This window comes from Siphateles boraxobius, unplaced genomic scaffold (genome assembly GCF_051911475.1).
Source record: "Siphateles boraxobius isolate OS27281-9 unplaced genomic scaffold, OSU_SipBor_1 22, whole genome shotgun sequence".
NCBI lineage: Eukaryota > Metazoa > Chordata > Actinopteri > Cypriniformes > Leuciscidae > Siphateles > Siphateles boraxobius.
Genome location: NW_027508833.1, coordinates 22,100,996 through 22,119,347, shown reverse-complemented (window position 1 = coordinate 22,119,347; position 18,352 = coordinate 22,100,996). Strand labels below are relative to the sequence as shown.

Sequence of the window (18,352 nt, the reverse complement as noted above, 5' to 3'; positions counted from 1 at the left end):
GTCATGGTTGCATATGCCAATAACAGACTTAACATTGCATTGATTAGTTCAGTAGGGATCAATACTGTAACTTGCCATTAGGAAAATTGGCTTGTGACTGCTGGATGAGAGACCAAAGGCCAGGGTTTGTTTTCTAGTTGATCCTAGACTGGCCCGAGAGCTGCGCTGGCTGACCTCCATTATGTAAACTCTAAAATGGAAACCCATCCACTCTTCTGCAGCCCCGCCGATCAAGGCTTCTAGAGTAATGGATTAGCTTTTAATGAGAGAGAAGTTTGACAGACAGACAATGTCGCAAGCCTGCGGAGCTGTTGGTTTAGTGTTAGTTTCATGACTGCATTTGATATCAGCGCACTGATGATGATGGATTTTTTTTTCCATGCAGATGACATGGGCATTAAATAAATGGTGCAGGGAGAGAAAATGTCACAGAGCAAATAAGGAAAGACAGACTAACAGCCACACATTCATTAGATTATTCAGTGAGGTCTGGTGTTGATGTGCTGTTGTCGTTCCCAGGGTAAAAGCTTTTTAGGTCATATCCTGGAAGAGATATGACTGCTGACTACATCATGGGACCTCAAAATCCTGCCTCATCTGTTCATACAATTGCTATGCAATTATGCTATTATGAAGCGCCAGGGCTTGTGTGATGTTTGCTCTGGGATGTATGCGTTAGTGTTGGTTTGGTTTAAAGGCACAGTATCTTAAGACTATCTATGGAGGTCTTTAGGCTCAATCCCGAATTCACCCATTGCCTCTACCCCTTGCCCCTACCCCTTGGCCCTACCCCTCCGTTTTGCACGTTCACGTCTAGGGGTAGGGTGTCCCGATTGTTGTTGCGATAGAGGGGGAGGGCGAAGGGGTAGTGCTACATAGCCCTCGAAACGGAGATTTTTCAGTGGCACATTCCGAACGGAGGGCTACGAGAAAGTTCCCAGAATACATCGCGAAACACCGACGAGATTGCATCGCAAACGGTTAAACATATTTAGCCCCAGATGACACCACCATGCACTTTATTCACTCTTATAATAATAATATAGTCATTTAAATTAGGAAATTGTATAATAAATTACCTTTCCGAAACAGAAAAAACATAAATTTCGAGAAAGGAACGTTATAATCATCATGCTTCCTCAGAAGTAAGAGCAGTGGCGCCCATTGCCAGTCGTTGTCATGGAGAAATCCTGTAAAAACTCGTCGCTTTCGTAACGTTTCGTAACGTCAGAGGCATCATCGACGACTGTTGACGTATCGGATTCATGAAGGGTTGTTCCATTTCGTAGGGAAATATTTCAACCCCTTGGTACACTCGAAAACAAGGGGTAGGGGCAAGGGGTGAATGGGATTGAGCCTTACTGTGCTCTTTGTAATCAACCTTCATTAGAACACTACTGTTCAACATGTATTTATGAAGTATTATTTCAAATAATTTATTTTTCTATTCTAATATGTTTATTCCTGTGATGACAAAGCTGAATTGTCAGCATCATTACTCCAATCTTCAGTGTCACATGATCCTTCAGAAATCATTTTTATATGCTGATTTGATTCTTAAGAAACTATTGAAAATGTTGTAAACGGTTGTGCTCCTTGATATTTTTCTGGAAACAGTGATATATATATATATATATACATACAGGTCCTTCTCAAAAAATTAGCATATTGTGATAAAGTTAATTTTTTTCCATAATGTAATGATAAAAATTAAACTTTCATTTATTTTAGATTCATTGCACACCAACTGAAATATTTCAGGTCTTTTATTGTTTTAATACTGATGATTTTGGCATACAGCTCATGAAAACCCAAAATTCCTTTCTCAAAAAATTAGCATATCATGAAAAGGTTCTCTAAACAAGCTATTAACCTAATCATCTGAATCAACTAATTAACTCTAAACACCTGCAAAAGATTCCTGAGGCTTTTAAAAACTCCCAGCCTGTTTCATTACTCAAAACCGCAATCATGGGTAAGACTGCCGACCTGACTGCTGTCCAGAAGGCCATCATTGACATCCTCAAGCAAGAGGGTAAGACACAGAAAGAAAATGCGGCGTGGCATGAAGGCAATCAGCCTGTGGCACTGCTGAGGTGTTATGGAGGCCCAGGATGCTTCGATAGCGGCCTTAATCTCATCCAGAGTGTTGGGTCTTGCGTCTCTCAACTTTCTCTTCACAATATCCCACAGATTCTCTATGGGGTTCAGGTCAGGAGAGTTGGCAGGCCAATTGAGCACAGTAATACCATGGTCAGTAAACCATTTACCAGTGGTTTTGGCACTGTGAGCAGGTGCCAGGTCGTGCTGAAAAATGAAATCTTGATCTCCATAAAGCTTTTCAGCAGATGGAAGCATGTAGTGCTCCAAAATCTCCTGATAGCTAGCTGCATTGACCCTGCCCTTGATAAAACACAGTGGACCAACACCAGCAGCTGACATGGCACCCCAGACCATCACTGACTGTGGGTACTCCAGTGCTGCTTCTCTGTAAACCAGGTAAGGCACTTCTGCCGCTGTTTCTGGTTCAAAAGTGGCTTGACCTGGGGAATGCGGCACCTGTAGCCCATTTCCTGCACACGCCTGTGCACGGTGGCTCTGGATGTTTCTACTCCAGACTCAGTCCACTGCTTCCGCAGGTCCCCCAAGGTCTGGAATCGGTTCTTCTCCACAATCTTCCTCAGGGTCCGGTCACCTCTTCTCGTTGTGCAGCGTTTTTTGCCACACTTTTTACTTCCCACAGACTTCCCACTGAGGTGCCTTGATACAGCACTCTGGGAACAGCCAATTTGTTCAGAAATTTCTTTCTGTGTCTTACCCTCTTGCTTGAGGGTGTCAATGATGGCCTTCTGGACAGCAGTCAGGTCGGCAGTCTTACCCATGATTGCGGTTTTGAGTAATGAAACAGGCTGGGAGTTTTTAAAAGCCTCAGGAATCTTTTGCAGGTGTTTAGAGTTAATTAGTTGATTCAGATGATTAGGTTAATAGCTCGTTTAGAGACCCTTTTCATGATATGCTAATTTTTTGAGACAGGAATTTTGGGTTTTCATGAGCTGTATGCCAAAATCATCAGTATTAAAACAATAAAAGACCTGAAATATTTCAGTTGGTGTGCAATGAATCTAAAATATATGAAAGTTAAATTTTTATCATTACATTATGGAAAATAATGAACTTTATCACAATATGCTAATTTTCTGAGAAGGACCTGTATGTATGTATATATATATATATATATATATATATATATATATATATATTTTTTTTTTTTTTTTTTTAAGAATTTTTTGACAAATAGAAATTTTAAAAGAACAGCATTTATGCTTTATTGATATAATAAAAAAATACTTATTTAAATTTTTGTAATAATGTGAAAGTATTTACTGTCTTTTTAATGCATACTTGGGCCAGTGACAAATAAGGTTTCAACTGATTAAAAATTCAAATAGGTTAAAACTGCACATCAAAGTAGTTATTATCTTTATGGGGATGTTTTTTACTTATTACTAAAATCTCAATTTTAAACAATGTATTTTAAGCGGTTTAAGTGAGAAATATGTGACGACACCAGTCAAAATGTCATACGGGGTAACGTTAATGCATTTTCTAAATATTATAATATTAAAACTTTTCAAATCAAAAATACTTAATGAATATGTAAAGTGATGCAGTAAAACAATATTTAAAGCTCAGAAAAAAAAATCTGCACAACTATTTTTTTCTCATTATATTGTGATTTCTTTAAACGTGACCCTACTTGTTCAAGTTCTTTACACACATTTTAACACTGCAATGTGATTTAAAATGCAAAATGTCTGAAAAAGTTTTACAGGACTTGATATCATGTTATTATTGTTTCCTCAACTCCATGAAGTGAAATTATGCATTTCAATGGGAAAAAACAGCGTTATCCCGCCTGACTTAAATTGTTACCCGGTATGACACCATATGAGTTAACACATGAATTGTCATTTTTACAACACTTACACATAATAATGTTCATAAATAATTAATGTTATGCAATGTTTTTCCAAGGAAATTAATTAGGCTCCACTTTAAAGAAATAGAGATGTGGTTTTCAGTGTGTAAACTGTTACACACAAACTCAGTGTGGTTTCTTCCCAGATTTGGCAAGTAAATACATTTAAACCATTTTTTTTCATGTTTATGAATATCAAAACAGCACAACTTTTCAACATTAGGTTTAATTTATTACTGAAAAGTACCTTTAACCATTTTACTGATCATAGTCAATCTACATCAATATTCATAAATAATGTAAAGGGTTAAAGTAGGCGACCTTCACTCATTTCACTGAACAAATTTACAAAAGCATCTAATTGAACAACATATTTATAAAGAAAAAGCTTATTAATGGGTTAAACACTGAATCACTAAATTACATTAAATGAACACAATGTTATTTTAGACAATGTCTATAGTAAATGTAATGTAACTGTAATTGAATATTACTATGAATTATATAATTTGCTAATATTCAACTAAACAATGTTAATGATATGTTAATATCACCATTTGAATGGAAATTATGCAAATTAAAGCTGAAAACTGTATAAGAATATATTGTCAAACACGTCATCCAAGATAACGGATGACATTATGGGCTAACAACTGTTATCCTATATGACAAAATTGTTATCCGGTATGACAAAATTGTTATCCGCTATGACAAAATTGTTATCCGGTATGACAAAACTCAGATTAAATCTTAATCAGGCAGTATTTTTGGCTACCTATAGAAATCTGCAACCTTTACCTTCAACTTCCAAATATATAAATTCATGCTAAATAAACATATTGACATAAAATCCACATTATATATGTTATTTTAGCGTTATCCCATATGACACAGGATTTTACTACATAGTGTGCTAGTGAGGAAAAAGGGTAAGTTAAACACATTTTATTTCACCATTGTTTGGGGGTCCTTCAGGGTCTTCCTGATTGTGTAACATGCTGTCTCACATCGTGTCAAAATAAAATTTACAATAAAATTGCTCCAATTTGCTTGTTATCCCGTATGACATTGGCTGGCAGCCAGTTTTGGGACAGAATGCACCAAAGCATAACAATCTACTGGATGTCATATTCGTTGTAATATTTAAATATATTGTTGTCAAGACTCATACAATAATGCCTGTGGCAGAGATGTTAGGGTTTATTAATTTTTTTACAGTTTGTTTGGCTTTTTTGTATGTCACTCTAAGGTCCGGACAGTTATCCGGTATGACATTATAAGACTATAATGTCTAATAATTCTTACACTTTGTAATACCCTCACTATATGTTCATATCATTTGATAAACAGAGATTAATAGATTCAATAAATGTGCTTTTTATTAAACATTTCCTTATTTTGACTTCATAAAGGGGTTTGGACATCAAAATTGCACGTCACGTCATTGGGCCACTTGCTGATAGGGCTGCACGATATATCGCAATATTCATATCACAACGGCTCATGATGACAATGATTATAATACTGTAAAATGTTACAAAAAGTATCATTTTTAGGTAGCCTCAGATAGCAGAATAGACTGGACACATGACTGTTACATACGCGTGACATGCATAATGTTTTAAAACGGTTATTGCAACAAAAAAAGCAGCGTAATAAAGCTCAGTGTGGTACTTGCACATGCAGAAAGCCGCCTCTTGGACAGATGGTGTGTATGTAAAGTTGGCATTTTAAAATGCATTACTATAACTGGTACTGTCGTTAATACATTTGAAAATTTCTACACTTTTAAGCCAAGCTAAAATATTTCTTAGTAAAATAAGATATAATAAAATACAAAAAAAGTATTTCCAATTATTGGCATAATTTAAATGATTTAGGCTAAAATTAAGACTGCTTATCCAAATATCCAGTTCCTGTCACAACCGTTGCAACGGCAAATAAAGAAAATGCAAATAGCCCATAAGCAGTACATTTCCCATGACATCACTTGAGTTGTGTGACTCTTTGAGAACTCTCTCCTTCCTTCCACCCAACCACCCAAACTCTTTCGACGGTGGCTAAATGTGGTCAGACTTTCAATGAAACTGATTACAACTGTTTAGTTTAAGTACACAAAGCTGAAACAGGCACACTTGTCTTCACATGGATTTGAAGAACGCACTTATTTTATTCATCTTTAGAATGCTTCTCTTTGCTTTCAAGCTATGCATGCCAGATTTGTTTAAAAAAATAGATTGCTCTGTGATCTGAAGCTAAGCAAGTGTTTTTGACCATAAATAATTAGCAGTATTTTGTGTAATACTGGTAGGTATTCTAGTTGCTTCTTTCACTCTTAAGATCTGTATGTGGAATGAGGATAGTAAGAATGTTTTTTTTTTTCATTTTACAACTCTACTTTACTTTACAAGGCAAATCAGACCCTTCTGTCAGAGCTTATAAAAAAATAATTAACATCCTGCGATTTAGGGGTAGGCGGTAATTAACTGGTAGAAATTTGTCAACCGGTAGAAATTTTGGACTATAGTCTTTATCGTGGTTATGCAATTGCGTGGCTTGCTGTGCTGGACCATCACGAAAGCTTATCATTTGCAATCCTTTTTTTTTAGCATTGAGGTTTAAAAACAAGTGATTTTAAACTGTTGAAGCGTAATAAGCAGTGAACGAGAAATCATTTCGCTATATGTGTGCGCTGTGAGATGGTTTCTGAGCACTGTCTGATAGACGCGCACACATGAAGCCTCTGCTCCGATTCTGAATCGAATCACAAATGTCAAAAATCGATTTTCTAAATGTTAATTGATAACATAATGTTGACGGAACACAAAAGGCGCCTGGACAGTCTGTGGTTAAGGGACGCATGATGGTTGAGTGAGAAATTCGACCGGCACCCTCTGGATAAAATCTAGCGTAACTTTGGCTTTATGAAGTTGAATGGAAAAAGGACCTGGATAAGAGCCACACTTTATGCAAGTAGGGCTTCAGACTGCGACCAAATGGGCGACAAGAGGTCGCACTGGTGTGACCACCATGTTGTCCAATTGATAAGAGCTGCAACTTCTGTTACATAAGAGAAACATCAAATGAAACGAAAGTGAAACAAAACTGTGCTATTTGTTTGAGCTGTGGCGCGGACCGTTTAGCGCAGGGCGAGCTCAGAACAGGTTACCTCGTGGGCTGATCTCAATCACGTGACAGTTATTACACAGCGCTGGGAGATCCAGTGAGCAAGTGTTTGAATTCACCGTAGAATTATTATCATCGCAGCGAGATCTAATTGGAAGCATTCAAATTCGGCAAATAATTCTGTTATAAACCACACACATCAGACCAAACAGCACTGACGTGGAAACCAGGAAAACCTTAAAATGTTCCACCTACTCTGAAAAGGCAAAGCGAATTACAAAATCTAGCGCAACATTTATTGCCAAAATCATTTCCATTTGTTTAATTAATAAAATATATTGGAAATAAATTAATTAGGGTAAGTGTACCCATTAAGCCCATGTACCCTTTAAGCCCATGTACCCTTTAAGCCCACTTTCAACTCTGAAGTCAAATTAAAAAAAGAGAAAATATTTTATGCTGCTCATTATTTTAACCAATCCAGTGATTGGTTACTTCCCTGGTATTTTTTATTGCATACTAATCACATTTTGCAATGTTGAGTTATCCCCACCCATGTGCATGCTGTCTCAGGGGACCTCACACAGTCACCCCAAAATTTTGGTGTTTCGGGACCCTTCAGAAATCAACACATTTGTGCAATTTTCAGCCATTTCTTTGGTAACTGTATTACTTTTGGTATCAATTAATTTACAAATAAATACATCATAAATTGTTTTGTAGAGAAGATTATTTTCATAAATGAACTTTAAAAAAAAAAGAAAAAAAGATGGGCTTAAATGGTACAGTGCCACAAAACGCATGCAAACGATTGCCAACACAAGCTTGAGTGAAAAAAACGTAACATTTCTCAATGTGGGCACAATTAAAATTACTATGATACTTAGTCCACAGTATATTTAGGCTCCATACATGCATTTGCAAACATATCTTACATTTTCTAAAGGAAAACATTGTCTTTTTTTACCGTTACTCAGTGTGGAACCATTTAAGCCCACCTTATGTGTTTCAGTGAGGAATCCCTCTAATTGCAAACTGATACATTTTATGAAAGTGTTTAATGATTACATTTCTTTGTGTGCTTTTACCTTACTAAACTTTTAACCTTACCTTACCTACTACCTTAACTTACCTACTACCAACTATATTTAGATAGGCCTACAAATGACACACATTCATTCAAATGAGATAGAGCCTGTTTTATCCTAAAGTCCTTTATGTATAACCATGCATAATTCGGGAGCCAAGCCAAGTTAAGGCTTGAGGTCCCAGAGGGACCCTACTTTCCCCACAGTCCTGAGCCCCTGGGACCGTCCGGCTCCGAGATACCGCCACTTCCTGTCCAGCTTTGACTGGGCGAAACTCGGGACCCAAGCTGAGTTGGGGCTCTGGACTCCAAGCATAGAGGGGTCACCCAGCGGGCCCCCAATGCCGGGAGTATTGAGCCCTAATGGCTTTCTTCCCGAGATATGGTCACTTCCTGTGGAACTTTGATCGGGCATTACTCCAGAGTCAAGCCGACCTAAGGCTGCATACTCCCAGTGTGGTGGGCCCACTAGGAGACCCCCGAAACCCCAGAGTCTGGAGCTCCAACTCTGCTTCCTTCCCAAGATACACCCGGTTAAACTTCCACCTTTGACCAGGCATAACTCGGGAGCCAAACCGATTTAAGGCTCCAGACTCCTGGTGTGGGGGGCTCACTAGGAGGTCCCCCTAAGCCCAGAGTATGGAGCCCCAACTCGGCTTGGCTCCTGAGATACACCCGGTCAAACTTCCAGCTTGACTCCAGCTACAACTCCAGTCAAGCCAACGTAAGACTCCAGACCACCGGCCACTAACACCTACCCATCCCACCCAGGGCTCTAATCCAACATTAGCAAAATTATTTTTTTAATACTTTCCTGTCACTGTATAAATATATTGATGTTTTACTTCTTTAAAATAAATTAATTTTTATATTTTGTGAATCAATGATGATGTGGGCTTATTTGGAACACATGCCTAAAACTACCAATTAAGCCCATGCCAGACTTCTGACTTTATTCCTAAATTTTATATTCTAAAATGTACATCAACTAATTAATACATTTTCAAATGAGAGATAAATCTTGCATTTTAACAAATTATTTTTCTTATAAACTGTCAATATCTATGAAAAAAAACCTAGACTTAGATTTTGGGGGGCTTAATAGGTACACTTACCCCATGGATCATTACAAATACTTTGTTTTAAAAGTACCAAGTAGTCACACAGTGAGGAAAAAAAAGAAAATCTGTATAGAAAAAAACGATGCATCAATAATTGTTTTATAATCACATCGCAGCTCTCTGAATCGTAATCGAATCGAATTGTGAGGTGCCTAGAGATTCCCACTCCTAATAATTACATTGGATCAGTACATTTGGTCTTAAAGTGACAGCAGCCTAATAAACCTGTTGCCATCTCTGTCATAAAGTAAGGAATGACTGACAACGGGGTGGTAATGTGGCCACAACATGAAGCTCATGTGTGTAGGAGTAATTTCTTGCACATCTCATCACACGCCTCTGTTGCTAATTCCAAAACATCGTTTTAGGTTATACCATAACGATGCTGTAAATGAGGATTGAGTTTACCTTTTTGGCGTGATGATGCTTACTCTCCTCGGCAGCCTCTGTAGTCCCATTTAGCCACTTGTTAGAAACCATCGGGACGATGGAACCGGAAGTGCTAAAATGCTAACTCTCTTCGCGTTTTGGCCTACAGAGTGATGTCATACCCTCACCGTTCTATTCAGATATTAGAGAGAGAGAGTGAGAGAGAGATTAAGTGTGTGCGAATTTGTGCATCTCTACTAATAGTGAAACTGTTTATCTGCTTCGTCGTTATTACCCCTCTAGTGAGAAATGTCATGTAACTTTGTAAGTTGCTAAACTATTTTACGAATAAAATCATCAGAGTAGCGCTGACAACACGTTTCTGTGCGAGTGTGAGTCTGTACTGTATGTGTGTGCGTTTGAGTGGAATAGAGAGCAGGAGAAAGAGTATGTGCTTTTACTACAGAAATAAACGTAATTTTGTTGCAAAAACGTGGAAATAGTTTTTACACTATTGTTTACTATAATAATTTGCCTGGTCAGTGTCGTTGTGGGTTTTGGTTCTTTTGCTGTTGTAGTCTGTAAGGACCTTTTGAAATAGCTGAAATCATTTGGTGAAGTGAAATGGACATGTAATGCGGTCAAGACCTGCCTGGAACTACTTTAGCCATGCTTTACCTGAAAATACTTGCACACCTTAGAACAAGCATCGTAGTATAATGTTAATCAAACAACAGAAGAGAGAAAATCTCCCATTGCTCTTGACTGAATCACTTTTGTATGTTTATTAAGAATAAATGTAGATTTAATTTACACAGTGAAGACTAAGGAGTGTTTTTTTAGACATTTGATTACTTTTATACACTTTATTTCTGGTGCTTGAAGCTTTTTTTTAAGTAAGTCTACTTCATTTGTGTCTTTGTTCTTTTGTAATTTGTTTTCCTATATGCTTGTAATTAGTTTTGTTGTTCTTATTTTATCTCTGTTTACTTGCCTTCAGTAAACTTGAGTTTTTTTATACTTTTTGGTGACAAGAATTATGAAATTTCAATGGTCTAAAAAATTTTGATATCATAACCTTATTTAAAGCAAAAATATATATCTGGTGATTAGTTATCATGAAGTAAAATGACTCATATCGTGATATAAGATTTTGCTCTCAACGCCCACCCCAACTGCATTTGTTAAAGTTCTAGTCACCAGATGTCCTCCATTAAAGGACTGTTTGTATAAAAGCAGCATGCAGCTCTACAGATGCTCTCAACATGCCAAAATGCTTTTCAGAGAAAAGATAAAATGTACAGTGACCACTGTACAGTGAAGTCACGTTTAAAATGTCTGAATGTCATTGCATCAGGAAACCAAGTGGCATTTACATACAAATCACTTTTCTGAGCCATTTTTTTCTAATTACTTTAACCAAATGGTCTCATGTTGATGATGGGGGTTGTATGAAGTCATCAATATAAATATGGACATTTGACAAGCCGAATATAAATCTGGACATTTGACAAGCAGAATGTGTCCAAATTATCTTATTTTTGAATAGTTTATCTATTGTTTTTTTAACATAACTTCACAAAAATCTTCTTTCGCTTTAAAATAAACTCTTTATAATGCATACATTTACATTTTATTTGATGAGAACTGAATTGAGCTGAATAATGAAAACAGTACCGTTTTCTGCAGAGCTGCTTAACAGCCACTTCGACTTTTGCAACATCGACAGTTATTAAAGTGAACTGAATTGAATTAACATTGAACTGACTGCAGCAGAATTTGAAATTTGTCTCATTTTTGATGAAGTTTGCATCATTGATTATGTTTTGTTTAATACTATGAAGCTGCTATTAGCTGCTATCTGTAGACCTAGCTATATCATTTGCTCTTGACTTTAATTCTGAAACCATTAATGTGAGCAGGAGTGCATATGATGTGTAAAGATGCTTCATGATTTTAGTGTATTCCTATAATACATTGACTCCTGATATGAATGGGAATCGCTTCCGGAAGAAGGATCAATTCAGCCGTTCATAAAGATAGAACTTTGCTTACATAAATGAGGCCTGGTGAATCAGATCAGATTGGTGGTGTAAACGTATGGAGTGAACGTTAACACACACCCTGCTGAAGTGCGGTCACCAGGGTGGGGCATGGAGATACACTGGCTGGGCTGTCATGGATTAGCTCCACTGGTGAGAGAGAGGGAGAGAGTGAGAGAGTTAGAGTTAGAAGAGTTAGAGAGTTCATAAGACAAGCATGTTATGGAGGCATTTTAATGCCAGTTTCTGCACAGACATGCACATCACTTGAGATTTACCTTCCTTGGTGTTCCCTCCCAATTCTTTTATGTGCTTGTTGTCAGTATTCCCTTTTATACTTTTATAACTGTTGTGTGTATGTTTTTTGTAGTGAAATATCAGTCTTGTCCTGGATAGCCCTTGATTTATTTATTTTTTCCCCCCCGAGTCTGACCTTCAATAAATTTGGACAACAAAGGTTTGCAGAAATTGATTCTATTCCCCTCCAAAAATGAATCTGTATTACTTTAGAAGAGGATGGTAAGAGTATCTGGACAAGTATTTAGCCTAATGTGTAACTTCAACTATTTTTAATCCACTTTGTATTGTTACAATGTCGGTACTAGTAGCTATATGTAAATGTTTACTCGTTCTCCGTGTAATTGAGAAATTCACATTTCTTTGTCACCAAAAGTCCACTGGATGATGCAAAACAGGTCATCCGGCGGCCTTTTGATAGCATCTGCTGTAAAAAGCTGTATAAAGCTCCTAGATCACTTATAGTTTTTCACAACTCATGTTGTCTGGAGTTTTTTGTCTACTGAAACTTCTTTGAAATATATTTTTGCAGTGTCTATATACCAGATGCTCAGGAATACAACAAACGTTGTAATTTTGTTATTTGCTTTTCTGATTGGTAGTAGCATTCATTTATTTTATTTGACTTATTTCAGTTATTTGCCAGGGCAACATTTCTGGGTTTTTTTTTTTCATCTAATATTTATATTTTATTTAAACTATTTTAAATCACAATTTTTTTTAACAAGTTTAACAAACAATAACAAGACTTTCAATGATGCATGTCAAATGAAATAGCCTAGACTTGTGACAATTTTTTTTAGAACATGCTTTTTCAGATAACAGTCGTCCATTCAGAAAAGACAATCTTACATAACTGGTTGTTTTATGTGTTTTACAAGCGCAGCGAGACTCTTATTTCATTTGGGCTTTGGGAAAGACAACATTTTTTTTTTATTAGGGATAAAATGTTATGTTCCGTTCATAGCACATGTTTGCTTTCATTTAGGCTAGCTGCTGGTTCTTTTACTATTTTAGTTGTAAATATTTTAGTCACCTGTCTTTGTACAGACTGCGGTATCCCATAAGCTTATGAGCTGAAAGATGAGGAGCAGACAAGTTTTTTTTTTTTTTTTTTTACATTCACACATTTGTAGGTTTTGTAATAATAACTTTCCTGATTCTAGCATAGTCTTTTCAAAATGTTTACATTTTAGGGGTTTCCCAGGGTGTAAAGCTTATTTTGCTCCCAGGCGATCCCAATGCTTTGTTTGGACAAGATGTGGAGATTTGGATAGCCGTTTTTATTTTGACTTTTGCCAGATAAGCTCCTGCATTGTATCGTGTTTGAATTACAAAAGAAGAGAATATTTGCTTTGCGGTGTTTGCTTGTGGGTCATAGTTTTGGATCAGACCTTGCGAACAAGGACATCTAGCAGTGGCACGTGGGATTAAAATCTGCTGCTTGTAAACTGCTTGTGAATGGTTTACAGTGGCATACTGTGTGCTGCTTGCATCATTCACTTGGTTTATAGGATATTGCTCACAAGAACACTGAAATTAAATAAATGCCTCTCATTTTACTGTGTATTTTTAGTTGATGCAGTCCAGACTTATACAATATACACAGAATATCTTCTTTTGAGTCAAACATTTATGTCTATACAAACTTGGAAGTGAGCATCCCTATGCCCTACTCACTCCGAAGAGCAGAGCCCTTGAAGGGTGACTTTAGAGGGAGCAGGGCAATTGTGTGCCATATTGAAGCTGTTTGGAACGCACTTGAAAAGGGAGCAATGAAAGAGGTCAATTTTCTCATTAGCTTGCCTTATACAAATAAATATACATTTATAATGAAGTTTAAAAAAAAATGCTTTATATGTTTGTGTGTGTGTTCCCGATCTGCCTCCCGATTAATGCGAAGTTAAGCATTAAACACATTTCTTACTTCTTTTTTAAACTTAACAGGAAATGCATGTGTATAATATATTTTGTTAATATATAACAAAAACAATTTGAATAATTCTGTTAACTTAACTCAAACTCTCGCTATATCTAGATTTAAAATGAGTCGTGCATGAGGACTTGTCACCCTGGGTCACATGACCATAAACGATTAAATTACTTCCTTAAAGTGACCATCTCATGTTCCCTTCGCTAACAGACTTGTGGAAGGGCCCTTCGTGAAGGGATTCAGTTTTTCACTTTCGTTTGGAACACTCCTATAAATGGCGTCCCCTTCCCGAAGTGCCCTTCAAAGGTACAAAATTGCTATTTGGAATTTGCCCCTAGTCTTCATTTGTTTCCATGGTTACAAATTTAGTTGTGCACCTGTTTCTAGTCTGCTTAGTTAACCTATCCATATGTAGCCTTTAGTTTTAGTAGTTCTTTGTCAGTTCTCATTGATTTCACAGTGGTTTGCTTTATCCTTGTTGTTCACCTGTTTGTCTTGCGTGTTATGTATTTTGGTTCTTTTGTAAATAAATTTAACTGCTGCAACTAGATCCTGCATCTCTCCCTTGCTGCAACCCACACAGTGACCGTAATGAGACATGAGAATTATCAGTACAATGGGAATTACAAAATAAATCTCAAAATCAAATTCACTAAATGCATTACAGTAATGAGGGTTTGGGGGGAAATGTGCTTAAATGTGATTTTTTTGTTTGTTTTTTGTCATCATGCAAAACAAATGGTCCTATAAATAGGCTTCATTATACAAAATGTGTTATTGATGTTTTCGTGAGATTTACCCATCTTCTTAATGAATAAATGTAATGTCGCTATGAAGTGTTGCTAAGAAATTGTGCTGTAAGTTGCTCTAAAAAAGTGGAATCCATTTTTATAGTGTGAAGTGTGTGGTCTTTGCCCACTGATCATTTGACCAGCTAGCCAGGCCGGAGCTATTTTCACACCATGAAATAAACCCAGCGGTGAGAAAATTCCCTGCCTTGCTCAGCGAAACAGCTGTGTCTGCTCTGCTGGGTTATCGCTGCTAAATGGTTACAGTGTGAGAATCGAGATACTCTTCCTTGTTGGGAAATAATACTCAAGGCCGTGTTGGTGTGAACATCCAGGTTGTTGACATGGCAGGGTGAATCATTTGTTTCAAGGCTCAGAAAAAAACAGCTTCCTTCCTTCCTTTTTTATCTTTCTCACCTGGATGTGACTTTTTAGGTCCTGCAGTGCATAGGCCTATGAGTTTGCAGACAAAAGCCTACTGTAGTTCTTCATTTCTATGTCTATATTTTGAACCTTATTCTATGAGAGATGCTGCTTACTTGAATTCATGGTTTGAAATCTTGGTCTTCGCTGCAACAATAAGTATTCAAACAAGGGGTTTCCCTACTTTGATATAATAGTTGAGGATTAACTAAACTAAAAGTTGCATCCTTAGTAATTTAACTACATTTTTCAGTAGCATGTCAGTCTTTTAGATATTTTTTTACTGTAGCTTTTTCAGCATCATTCTGTTTACAGAAGTTGTGTATAGCATAACGAAATGCTCAGAAATGACACATACATTTTAATGCCATGTTGTACTGTGCATGTAGCCTAATAACCAAATAAGCATAGGCAATAAACAAACACTCTCACAATAGCCGTTCTCGATTTCAAGAAGCATTTGGAAGTCCTAATGATTTTAAACGAATCATTCTGAAAATACATATTAAAGAACCAGCTCAAAGAAATGATTCACAGATTGATTTTAAAAATCTCAATGGGGTTACACCGATTCCTCTGCATGAAATAACTTTTTTTTTGTAAATAAGCATTCAGTTAGGCTAAATACTGTTTTCTATTCTGTTCGATAAATAGTTTTTTTTGTCATTAATATAATTTAGCTATTTGTTCACCCAGAGTTTGAGTCTGGCTTCTTGGTTCATCCCTTCTTTTTCCTGTCAATTCTCCACCATCTTCTAAATAAAAATGACAAAAGCCTCCAAAAATTGCTTTTATATTCTGCTTTTATTAAATTGCTTTTATATTAAAAAAACTGTGATTTTCAGCAGTTTCTTTTCTCCGATAAGCTGCAGACAAACATTCAAAGGTCAAACTGGATAGCGGATCATGTTTGGCATCACCATTTAAGTCTGTGTTTGGGTATGATAGCACTATAAACCTGCTCTGCAGGGTCAAGTACACCGAGCAGATTTTACACAAACACACGTACTATAAACTCCAGTCTAATCCTGAAGCTATTTAAGCATTTATGTCCCTGTTTTTCTAAAGGGAAACATCTGGTCACTTTGAGCTTCTGGGTCTGATCATAAATTCAGAGTGAAGTTTATGTTTGACTGCTTTTGGTTCATGATGGCTTTAGCGCTGGAGCTCAGGCCGGTGTACTCATTAAAGCTGGACTGGACGAAGATAAAGTTGGGCATGGTAACTTTCTCTGTTATTCCTTATATGGAGAAAGGAAAGATGAAGACGGTTTAGTCTATTGAGAGGTGAGGGCTAGTTTCATTGTGTGAGGTCTGGGGATATAGACTACAGAACGACAAATCTTTGTGTATGTGTATCTTTTGTGTTTTATTAAATCTGGGATATCAAACAAGGGGACATCTAGGGACATCTAGACCAAACAAGGTGTTGATGTAGTTAAGTAGTACTGTAAGTAGTCATTTGGCAGACACTTTTATCACGAAGAGACACAAAGGGAGTAACCAGGGGCCTCATGTATAAAACTTTCTGCAGATTTTATCCTAAAATTGTGCATACTCACAAAAGCTAGATTTTGCATACACACAAAAGTTACGCCAGAACCTGTGCAAAATTCCCTTTATAATACCCAGTCTACGGAATTGTGCGGATGATTGTGCGTATGCATCTCCAACCAGTCTCCTCCACGAAATAACCATATATGGAGCTTACAACGCCTAGTTTTGCTATTCATATACTCATCTGCATATCATGCATATTCCCATCCACGTGATATCATGTTTAACGATGCAAGACATTAGGAAAATATGAGATACGGACTAAGAATCAATCAGTATCCTTGCCTTGTTTTAGAATAAATAAATCCGAATTGTATGCATTTTCAGATAAAGTTTTCAGAGAAGAGTTATTCTCAATATTTTCCACTGGCCAAAAAGTATTTTTAATTGCTTTAAACAAATCTATGCCATTTTTTCCTATAAGGTAAACATATATTTTTGTGATGTTTATATATTATAGGCTAATATCTATTTTGTGCATATGCAACGTTTATACATCAGGCCCCTGGTGTTAAAGCTATTCAAAGAAAGTTTATCCAAATTTTTTTTATTTCAGTCATCATTTACTCACCCTCATTATATTCCAAATCTGTTTAAAACGAATAAGGTTTAAAGAAAGCTCATTCAGCCCAAAAAAGGATATAAAAAGCACTTATGCACTAAATCTATATTACAAGTCTTCTGAAGTCATACGATAGCTTTGTTTGAAGAACAGACCAAAATCTTATCTTGATGTGCAGAAGATCAAATTTACACTATGGTTTGTTCCTTACACAAAGCTGTCATATTGCTTCAGAAGAAAAACACCAAATAGTGTAATGTGAGAGCTTATTGTTTTTATGGCTAGGCTATATTTTATCTGTCTACATGACAATCTGTAATGTCGAATCATGTCACTGTGTGTTTCTGGAGTTTATGAAGCTTATGTGATTGTTGAAATGGGATGTAAGATCATACAGTGCTGCTTATCACTGTCACTGCACAGAGACACAAACAGTCAATCCCATTTCTCATTTTTTGTACATACTGTAACTACCGTTCGGTAAGTCTCTTATCTTCACTTAGAATGCATTTATTTGCTCGCTCAACAATATTGTAAAAATATTATTACAATTTAAAATATATTAAAAAATGGTTATTTTCAAATATAATTTATACCAGTGATGACAAATCATCTGTATTTTCAGCATCATTACTCTTCAGTCTTCAGTGTCACATGATGCTTCAGAAATCATTCTAATAGACTTGATTTGCTGCTCAAGAAACATTTCTTATTATTATTATCAATGTTGAAAACAGTTCTTTGATGAATAGACAGTTTAAAAGAACAGAATTTATATCAAATTCTTCATAGAAATTCATCACTTTTAAACAATGTAATGATCAATGAGTAATCAATGAGTGCTGCATATAAAGTATTAATTTCTTAAAAAAATTATTATTGGCTCAAAACAGTGTACCTTTGCGAAATATGATGAAGTATAATCAAAGCCTTGATTTTGTTTCAATTCAGTAAGATTTTATCCACCAATACTGATATTTTCTGTATTGCTTGCTACTGGTCTACAGTGGGAGGTCCAATGTAACCTGTTAGTCAAGAGTGTATACTTCAATACATTTTAGTGTCAGTA

The 18,352-nt window shown here is 36.4% G+C and overlaps 1 protein-coding gene across 3 annotated transcripts in view; it reads left to right on the top strand.

Annotated features, from left to right (window-relative positions):
* daam1a (dishevelled associated activator of morphogenesis 1a) overlaps positions 1-18,352 on the top strand; it is a 66,577-nt gene that overhangs the window by 18,384 nt on the left and 29,841 nt on the right. The window lies entirely within an intron of this gene.